Source organism: Lutra lutra, chromosome 5, assembly GCF_902655055.1.
Source record: "Lutra lutra chromosome 5, mLutLut1.2, whole genome shotgun sequence".
Lineage (NCBI taxonomy): Eukaryota > Metazoa > Chordata > Mammalia > Carnivora > Mustelidae > Lutra > Lutra lutra.
The window spans coordinates 127,414,526-127,425,158 of record NC_062282.1 but is presented as its reverse complement, the minus strand read 5'-3'; the positions used below and the strand labels follow the sequence as shown (position 1 = coordinate 127,425,158).

Below are 10,633 nucleotides of genomic sequence, written 5' to 3'. Positions count from 1 at the left end.
AATAGAGCTTTCCAAGAAAAAAGAAACAGCAAATGCAAAGATCTTGAGTTACAAGTGTGCTTGGATTGGGAAACAACATGGGGTCGGTATGGATGAAAAAATACTACAGATGGAGAAAGAAAATAGAAGGAAGAGATGTCAGAGAGAGAATAAGGAGCCGGATGAAGAAGAGCCTTAATGAACATTGTATAGACTTCATTATGTGGAATTTTACTTAGAATAATATTGGAAGCCAGTGGAAGTTTAAGCTGGTAAAGTAATATGATTTATGTTTAATGAACCTACTCTGGCTGTTTTAATGAACCTACTCTGGCTGTTACCTACTGTATGGGCAAAAGCAAAAACAGGCTTTTATTGTTGCTATCATTATTTTTTTTTTTTTTTGAAGGTCATACCATTTCAAGAGAGAATGGTGGTAGTTTAGAGTGGTAACAAGAACAGGTAGGAATCAGGTACCTTTTGAAAGTAGAGCCCACAGGATCTTTTGAGTTTGAGTATACGAGAAAGGGTAAAATTAAGGTTAAAAAGATAATACAAAGTCTCAAATAAGAAGGACCAGTCAGTAGGAAAGGAAAACAAGTTATGAATGCACAGAGCAAAGGAAGTGTATTTGTTTAAAGAAAGTTTAGAGAAGGAGAATGTAGCAGTATCATCTAAAGCAGTAGAGTTTTTTTTAAAAAAAAAAAAAAGGATAAAAATATCCATTGGAGTTAACAATTTTGAAGGTGTTATCTTTTGCCAAAGCAGTTTCAATGAAGTGGCAAGGCAGAAATCGGATTGCAATGGTTTGGAGAGTGAATGGGGCCTGAGGAATGAGAGATAGCACTAAATGTTATCACTTCAAAACTCAACAGAGCAGAAACAAGAGGGTTATAGTTGCTGGGTATTTAGAGTAAAAAGATTTAATCAATCATGTGTTGCAACTCAGAGCTATGAAAGATCCAGGGTAATCTCTTCAAACCCAGGGTTTCATGGTGGAATGGATCATTTCCACTTTCCAGTCATCAAGACTTAAATGTCAGTTTGCTTTGGAACCCAAGTCACAGAGAGAACTCCAGACGAATGACTCAACCATTCAGCAATCATCCAGACAGAAGCATAATGGATCCAAAGATGTCACCAGAACATTAGTAAACTGCCCCTGGGAAAAGGACACATTCATTAAGTTTGTGCAGCATTTTTTCAGTTCTATCAATATCTGGATTATCACTTCACCTGATAAGTCATGTTTAGTTTCAACTTTTGCTAAGCAGATAAAAATGTTAAATTCTAAAAAATAAACATACATCTTACTTTCACTTATTTAAATGAGTTTTATACAGATTAAAACATTATTTAATTGTTGTGGTCTCAATAAGACCTTAACATTTTTCCATTTTTAATCAAGTATAATCTATCATACATAAATTATGTACTATCTTAAAGGTTCATATATTGTATTTTTAAAATGCCCTTCCATTAGCATAAATAGAATATTAATCACTAAACTTTTAAACTGGAAATAGTTGTAGAGACATCAAATCCAAACACCTTCATTTCTAAATGAGGAATCAAGCTCATGAAATCTTGGTCAGGGTAAGGTTACATAAATACCAATAAAAACAAGATGAAAATCTAGACTCCAGGATTTTAATAAAGTCTTCTTTCTACTGCTGTAGTCGATAATTCTTTTAAGTAGTCTCTGAAAAAAGTACTGGGATATCATCAAAATCAAATACCTCAAATCTATTGACTCCTTTATATGTATCCTATATATGGCACTAGGCACTGTCCTAAGTCTTGACATAAATTATTTTAGTCAACCTTCACAGCAACTCTAAGAGACAAGTACTTTTATTAGCCCATTTTGCAGGTGGAGAAACTAAGCCTCAAAGAGACTGAGTAACTTTTCCAAGGCCACTCAGGTAGCAAGCGGTAAAGCTGGAATGGCATCTGAGGCTCTAGGCCATCTGTTTATTTCCTGATGCAGGCTAAATAGTTCTCAAGATCTAATTCAAAAAGCAGTGATTGAAAGGCTACTATCAGTAAGGCAGTGTCTTGGGAGCCGAATAAGATATATAAGATACGGAGCTTAAAAACCTATCAAAAAAGACCGATGTATCCACCACTAACTGCAGTACAGAACAAAGGGTGTTTAGGGGAAAAAGAAAAGCAAAGTGCACTGAAGAGAAAGCAATTTCAGGGCTGAGGGTGGACGTGAAAATGACCAATACTACCTTACAACCTACTGAGATCTGCTTGAACCAATCTGTTACTAGTAGAGCCCAATGGATATAGAATATTTCTTTTTAATATTCTTAAATGCTTATCATTCAACTCAACTTTTTTTCTATACCATACTCAACTCAGCCACTTCTAGATTTAGGCATTTTTTTAATGCCCATGGTGCAGAGGGTAAAGAACGCGCAGTAAATAAATCAACTGTGCACAAGCTCTCTTAATATATCAAAGAATCTTTACAGAAAGTTATTAGAGGCCTCAAAGCCTCCATAAAATAATCCACTTACATTCACTGTCCACTTAAGTGGCCATCTCTAAATTTACGAGTTAGTTTCTTGCTTAAAAGTCATATAACTTGTGAGTGTTAATTTCTTAGATGACCCTGGTTTGGTAAGAAATTTGCAAATGAGAGTCAGAGTAAGGAGACTAACTCCTGCCAAATACAACCCATTCTGGATTCCTAAGTGCACCCCAGACCATTCAAGAATCCCTGCTCCTCAATGGAATATTTTTTGACACAAGCTTATGTTATGATTTCTTGAAGATGAGGGAATATATCTATGATTTTTGTTTAAGGCCCAAATTTTAGCTATATTTTTCTTCAACTAAGTATTACCAACTATGTTTTATTTTTAAATGCCCAACCTATATAAGAAACTGTGTATGTTTTTAAAGCCAGTAGAAAAGCCAGTGCAGTGTTTTCCCCATTTTCTTACCAAAAACATTACTACTGCAAGCTAACTTGTACAAACATGAAGTATGAGTGCCTGGGGTGAAAATAGTATTAACCTTTTTATTACAGGGAAGTCTATCCAAGCTTCCACTTTAACTATCTGATTGCTTGCCACTTCTAATTGATCCAGAATTCAGTATCACTGTTGTCATCTATAATCTTACCTAAGTTCTCCCTCCCCTCTCCCCAACCACACTAAGTCTCCATTGTCTTTTTCTCAGAGCAAGACTAGTCCAGTCTTCTGGAAACTGCTTCCCACTGGGCCCCACCACAGGTTAGCTACCTATAGCAGGACCAGTACCTAGAAACTTTCAGGCTCCATCCCCAGTTCAAAAAGATATCGGTGGGTCACATATCTACTTAAACCTCCTATAGATTTACTTTTCACTTCAGTGTCCTAGTTTCAAAGGTTTAGTCATTTCTCACAAGTAATAAGATACCTAAAAAGCCTGTCTTCCTTGAATTTCTGCTGTCTTGAACTTTAACTAACATTCCTTCGTTCTCCATGTTAGTAACTCCACATTCCACTGGGAAATAAGGTTCATTTCTCAACCCTTGAATAAATACATTATTCATTTTAGTATTTCCACAAATTCTAATTTGGGATATGATATTTTTTCTTATCCGTAATATTTTTAAACTATAAATTTATAACATGGTATGCTTTCTACTAGAAAAAAGTCAAGCAATGCAAGCACAATATATACCTTCTTTTTGAGATTACAGGAAGCAGAGTGACCTTATAAAGAAATGTTAGCAGTCAAATGAAGATATTTTGTACTATCTTTACTGTAATCCCCTTTCTAATTAACCTGCTATTTAAAAAATCAAACTTAGTATTGTTGAAAACTAGAAATACTCAACACAGCTATAAAATAAGAGTCAGTGGACAGGTTAATGGTAGTATACGTACCTGTCATTTTTCACACAATCAAACTTCTACCAGGGTATTTCTTAAGCATTACATGTGATCAAATGGCTTTTTAACATTTTATGGGCTTTTAAAGGCTCACCATGCTTTAACTTACAGCTATTATTTCTAATATAGTTGGGCACTGACCTGATGACCCACCAGATCAACCAGAAAACAAAACAAAGGACACATACTGGTCAACTGCTAGCTGGCAAGTCCCTGAGTGACCAGGTCAAAAGCCCTCAGCAAGTATACAGGAAAAGATTAATGGGAAGAGAAAGAAATCGTCAGCTAATGCCACAGTAAAACTCGCTGTTCCATGGAGATATTAAACACAAAATCCAGCCACATTGGCACAGAACTCAATACTGGGGTGTTAACCATGTTCAGACAATTTGAATATTCTTTCTCTAATTAACAAATGGTGCCTGCACTTGGACGGAGCCAAGGATTTGAATTGAAAACAAAATACACATTGTACTGAGATGACTCAAACATCAGTAAGTCATGCAATCGGTCTCAAACCGACACTTTTTTACATGGAGGGGTAACGGTAAGAAAGAGGGAATCAGATGACAGATATGGTATTCCGGTGGTGAACCGCTACAGTAGCTCATCATATTTACCCAGGTATCTCTTTAAGGTCTTATTTGTGAAAGGCTGTGATAAAACCGAATAGAACTTTAAATTCATTTGGCTTTTGAGATTATCACTCTATTTAACCTTGAAAGCATTTTGCATTTTCTCATGCCTTTGTTTGCTTTCAGGAATTTATCTTCATTTTAACGTTAATCCGTTTTATATCTCCTGCCTCTTCTTCGATCCACAAGGTTCAACCTTTTCCTTTTTTTTCGATCTGTAGTGTCTACGGTGTAGGTGGGGGTAGGAAGGCTTCTGTCTTTTTGTAAAGACACATAATACGGTCATCTTAAAAGTTATATATACATACGTGTGTGTATACATACGTGTATGTATAAGTGTGATTAAATCAATGATCATTTTATCTGTTAGAAAAAATTGGTATCAGAGTAGTACTTGTTCTATATTAAATAGCAGTTTTACCTCAGATTTACTGAGTCTGACAGTTATACTATCCTTAAGGTGACAGTATTTTGTCTCAAGAAGCCCAAACATTTCAACCTTACTCTCTACAAAAGTGGAAGTAAATACTTACCAACTTTTGCCATAAGAACCATGAAATCAGCTATGCAATGACTGTCTTAGACTTCTTATAGAACTGTAGTAGTTTAGACCAATTTTGCAGAGCCAGGCACATTTTTTGCATTATATATTGCAAACAAAAAACATAGGAAATATGAGCTTTCCAAGGGCCCCCTCTCCCTAAATTTGTTTACCGTTGGCTCCAAAAATAAAAATAAATCAATGTACAAATAATGTCCACAGAAATGTATGTCAACTCGGGCACCTGGGTGGCTCAGTGGGTTAAGTGGCTGCCTTCAGCTCGGGTCATGATGTCAGGGTCCTGGGATCGAGCCCCACATCAGGCTCCCTGCTTCTCCCTCTCCGTCTGCCTGCTGCTCTGCCAACTTATGCTCTCTCTCTCCATCTGCCAAACAAATAAATATAAATCTTTAAAAATAAAAAGAAATGTATGTCAACTGCTACTCGGTTCATATGCAAATACAAAAAAATTAAATCTCAAGAGCAAAAGAAATAATTTATTCTTTTCAAATAGAATTATCTAAAATTTTTACATCAAAAAAAATCAATCTAATGTGCTGCATTCAAATAGATGCATGAGAATTAGTATGTAATACAGTAAGGAGTGGGATCTGCCAAAGTAAGCATGCCTAGGACACATGCTGTGATCACTACAGATCTTCATTCACAAGTCAGCAACATAGTAATTAAAGATGGTGAAACACTAAGGATTATGTAAAGCAATGAAAAAAATCTGTATTAGAACTATTTGTATTCTGGAAATTACTTTCTCACAGACATTATTAAATCAGATAAATTGGGATTTCCCTAAAATCTATCCCACTGATGAGAAAACCACCGGGAACTTGGGTCTTCTTATTATAATTGGTCTTATTTTTATCTCTTTTCTGAAAACAATATCAGTAGAACAGCCAAAATCCAAGATAATTAAATATGACCAATACTTTCCCAAAGTTATTGTAGGTATCAATATATCTATAGTAGTTTTTTCTTCTTTTGCCAACAATTCAAACATGCCAGAGCTATACCATAGCATAGACACTAAGGAAATGTTCCCATATAGCAGTAATTGTTTCATATTTATTTTCTTTAACCCACACAAAATGTCTAACAATGACCCCCATACAAACATTTCTTACTTGAGAAAAATCAGAGAATTCTCAGTAGAATGTCATGGGCTTGTAAGAATCAGACTTATAAACTACCTTATATCAAACCACCACATCCTATTATAGTTCCACACCTTGTTGAAGGCCCAATATAAACTTGGACTTGAAATCAAGCACCCCAGTATTATAAGCTAGCCTATTTTTTTCACAATAACAATTCCATGGAGAGAAACTACTCTTACTTTCTAACAGGTTTGAGACTCTAAAATGTGACTGCTTCTCTTCAGTAATTTTCCATCAAATGTGCAAGATACATCTCGACAGTGAAACACCATTTCTCATTTACCTCTTCAACGAGACTGAAAATATGTAAGAGGACATTCTTCTATATAAGGAGACATTCATTTTACTTAAATAAAACCAGGGTGGATCTATGTGGTTTGGTTTCTTTTTCCAAATATTTCTTCATAAAAAAGCATTGATTTCTTAGCTTCTATGACTGGATGGGATAATTTCTTTTCAATCTGCTATCTGTATCTCAAAATGATATGCTGACTTACCTGTTGTTACGACATACTGTTTGAGTTATACCAAACCAGTCACATTTAGTAGCTAGCTTTCTTAGTGATCACTAATCTAGTCACTGAGAATACAAGTTGTAACTCAAAGCCATGAACTAAGTTTATGGATTAGCAAGTCTATACATATGAGGCCTGCTGGGGACTGAACGTTTTTAATTAAAGTAAAACATTCCCAGTAGTGGAAGCAGAAATGAGTAATTTTGAGAATTTAAATCACAGTGATGAATTGTGTCACAAAGTTTCAAAACCGCAGCTACCACCATCCCCACCAGAGGTGTTATTCTGCTGCATTCTGAATGGAAAGCCCAACTCACCTATGAATCATCAAAAGCAATATTAGGAATGAAGTTCATCCTGAACTATAAGTCCTTGTACAGGAATGTGTCAAATAATCAGTGGTTCTATTTTCCCCAAATGCTATTATCTTGCTCCAGTACAATAGCAGGTCAGATGGTAAATAATAACAAAGCCATCTAACCTTAAACACTTCCACATAATAAGCTTTAGTTAAAAGGGGTAAAAAAAAAAAAAATGTAGATTTTATCATATCCAGGATAAATCTCACTACTTAGAACCAGGTAAAAAGAAACCCCACCTGAACAAGTGAAAGATCATAATCATTGTTTATTTTTAAAGAATTGTTAATACTTCAAGCTGCAAGGGAAAGAGTAATATGACAGGTCTGTGCTTCGGATCCATGAGAGAGACCAGCTCTCCTACTTGCGTAACTTAAATTTCCTGTACCTCGACTCTTTGTCCATAAAATGGAGTTAGAAGACAACAGTTACAACGAATTTTGGCCAGTGCATCCTGAAATACTGTGGGTGCTCATGAACATTCATTTACTCTATACCCACAACAATTATACAAGATTAATAAAATATTTCTAATAACTATTCGGTAATTCTGCTTCAATACTACAAAACATGATTTTATATAATAGAAAATGATTTTGCTTTTTGGGTATAATCTTAGGTGATTAAACAAGAAAACTGCTTGTTGTCTAAGTAGGTTAAACAAATTTTCTCCCCTCATAACTTATTTATACTTTTAATCTGGTTAGAAGAAATAACAAAGGAAACAAAAAAATAAAAGCCTTCATCTTTATTAAAATTTCCGAATTCAGCTGGATTCCAACCCTAGTTGGCTACGGCTTACACAGACATCTTTACCAAGTCAAAAATTAAGAACTGCCCAACAAGCTTCTTAATACCTATAGCCTTGTTCCTTCCATCCAGCCATTGATGTGCTAGTTTTATTCCTTGGGCTGAACATTCAGAGCCCCTGATCATCATATGCCACTGTCTCTGTCATTCAGTTCTTAAATGCCCTATCATCATCAGAGAGGTTCTCCCTGATCAGTTCACCTAAATTACTACCTGTCTCTGACCACATTATTGTTTATCCCATCGATTTGTTTTATTTTCTTTTAGCAATAATCACTATCTTGTTCACATACTTGTTCACTTGTTTCATAAACCTGTTGAGCTTAGAAACCTGGCCCGGCTCAGGCACCACTGTACTGTTAACATCTAAAATACTACCTGGTCTCTAACAAATACTAATTATTTTTAAAGATTTTATTTATTTATTTGACAGACAGAGATCACAAGTAGGCAGAGGCAGGCAGAGAGAGAGGAGGAAGCAGACTCCCTGCTGAGCAGAGAGCCCAATGTGGGGCTCGAGCCCAGGACCCTGAGATCATGACCTGAGCCGAAGGCAGAGGCTTTAACCCACTGAGCCACCCAGGCACCCCACAAATGCTAATGTATTAACTGCGAGGATGAATCCTGATCCCTATTACATATAGAGGAAAGGGTAGGCACTTTTAAAAGCACAATGCCTACTGGACATTCTTCATCAAGGTGTGTTTCCACTTTTCTTTACAAACTGTATTTGCCTCAAAAGAACACAAGTCTAATGTAGTGCTGTCTTCAGCCCAATCTACCTCAGGCCATCAACAAAAGGAAAGGAAGCCACTTATCCAGAAAAATAACAACAAAAATGGGTTCCTGTTAGGATCAAGGACATTTGTAGCCTCATAAAGTGAAAGCCTGAAAGAACAATGCCAGACAGTAAACCTATGTTTTAGCAAAGCTGACAGATTTCTTCACTAGGAAAAAAACAAAAAACAAAAACAACAACAAAAAACCCTGTATGACAAGCTTTTATTAGATGGCGAAAGTAGACAATATCACCATGTAGTGCCTAGTGATCAATAGTAATACATAGCTGTATGGTGTATACCCTTCCTGAAATAATTACTAAAAGAAAAAATGGGAGAAACTTTTGACAGTGAGGCACAGTTTACATTTCAAGAATTTCTTTCTCTGCATAGAAAAAAACTTTTTATTTATGATCCAATTAACCATAACATCCCCCAGTATTTTTGTAGCTATTTCCAAGTTGTCCCCTTGTCACAGCCCTTTTCTTTGCACCTAGAATACTGTTTGTAAACATTTCCTGGGAGCACACAGAAACCTCGGCAAGGCGCACATGATTTTGTCATCTAGAATTAATCCCCAATCTTCTCCCATTTTTTATCATCTTGTTTTTCCAGTTTTTTAATCCCCAGCAGGTTACTTAAATTTGCCTTCATTTGCAATCTGCACTTTCTTTGGATGCCATTTTATTTTCCCCTACTTATTACATCTGTTCTCTCCCATAAAAGGTAGATTCTCGTGGATTCCAGCACATTTGAGAAAGAGAAGTCATACTTCTTCCATAGGCATCAAAAGAATATTGTAAATCATACAGTGGGCTTTGGGTATCAAGTATGTTATACTGCTTTTGTATTTTTTTGGTCATTGATAGCCTCTTTAGGATAACTGTAATAATTCTCAGTTAACCTGAGAATTTTCTTTTGTGATAATATTCTACTTTGCTTTATCTCACCTCCCACATTACCAGCTCTTAGAGGACAAGGACCATGTTTTACTCAGCTTGGAAGTCTCAGTAACACTTAACACATAATACTTTTAAGAGTTCTCAGGGGTGCCTTGGTGGCTCAGTGGCTAAAGCCTCTGCTTTCAGCTCAGGTCATGGTCCCAGGGTCCCAGGATCAAGCCCTGCACTGGGCTCTCTGCTCAGCAGGGAGCCTGCTTCCCTTCCTCTCTGCCTGCCTCTCTGCCTACTTGTGATATCTCTCTGTCAATTAAATAAAAAAATTCTTAAAAAAAAAAAAAGAGTTGTCAAATTAACTAAGTTGAGTTAAATTCTGGACAAATGGGAGTTTTTGTAAAATTTTAATGTCAGATTTTAATTTCTAGGATTCCTATTCTATGGATATGTTTTGTTTTGATTAGCCTTATAATTAATTTAATAATCATTACCTTAGTTGTGAAAACAAAACTTGAACATAAATAGAGGCAAAACAGCACATAAAATGTTTCATATAAGATGATCCTGGTGGGGCGCCTGGGTGGTTCAGTGGGTTAAGGCCTCTGCCTTCGGCTCAGGTCATGATCCCAGGGTCCTAGGATCGAGCCCCACATCAGGTTCTCTGCTCAGCAGGGAGCCTGCTTCCCTTCCTCTCTCTCTGCCTGCCTCTCTGCCTGCTTGTGATCTCTGTCTGTCAAATAAATAAATAAAATCTTAAAAAAAAAAAAAAAGGTGATCCTGGTGGTACATGTTAGAATCAGGAATATACCTACTTCCCAAATTAGAATCTTGGACATACATCCCTGATAAAGAAGGAATGACAGGGGCGCCTGGGTGGCTCAGTGCATTAAAGCCTCTGCCTTCGGCTCAGGTCATGATCCCAGGGTCCTAGGATCGAGCCCCGCATCGGGCTCTCTGCTCAGCGGGGAGCCTGCTTCCTCCTCTCTCTGTGCCTGCCTCTCTGCCTACTTGTGATCTCTGTCTGTCAAATAAATAAATAAAATCTTAAAAAAAA

The 10,633-nt window shown here is 36.5% G+C and overlaps 1 long non-coding RNA gene across 1 annotated transcript in view; it reads right to left on the bottom strand.

Moving 5' to 3' along the window:
* Window positions 1–1,029: 1,029 nt before the first annotated feature.
* LOC125100370 (uncharacterized) overlaps window positions 1,030–10,633 on the bottom strand; it is a 57,237-nt gene continuing 47,633 nt past the window's right edge. Inside the window, exon 3 of the long non-coding RNA XR_007127518.1 lies at window positions 1,030–1,141. This is a non-coding gene — a long non-coding RNA (uncharacterized LOC125100370). The remainder of the gene's footprint in view (window positions 1,142–10,633) is intronic.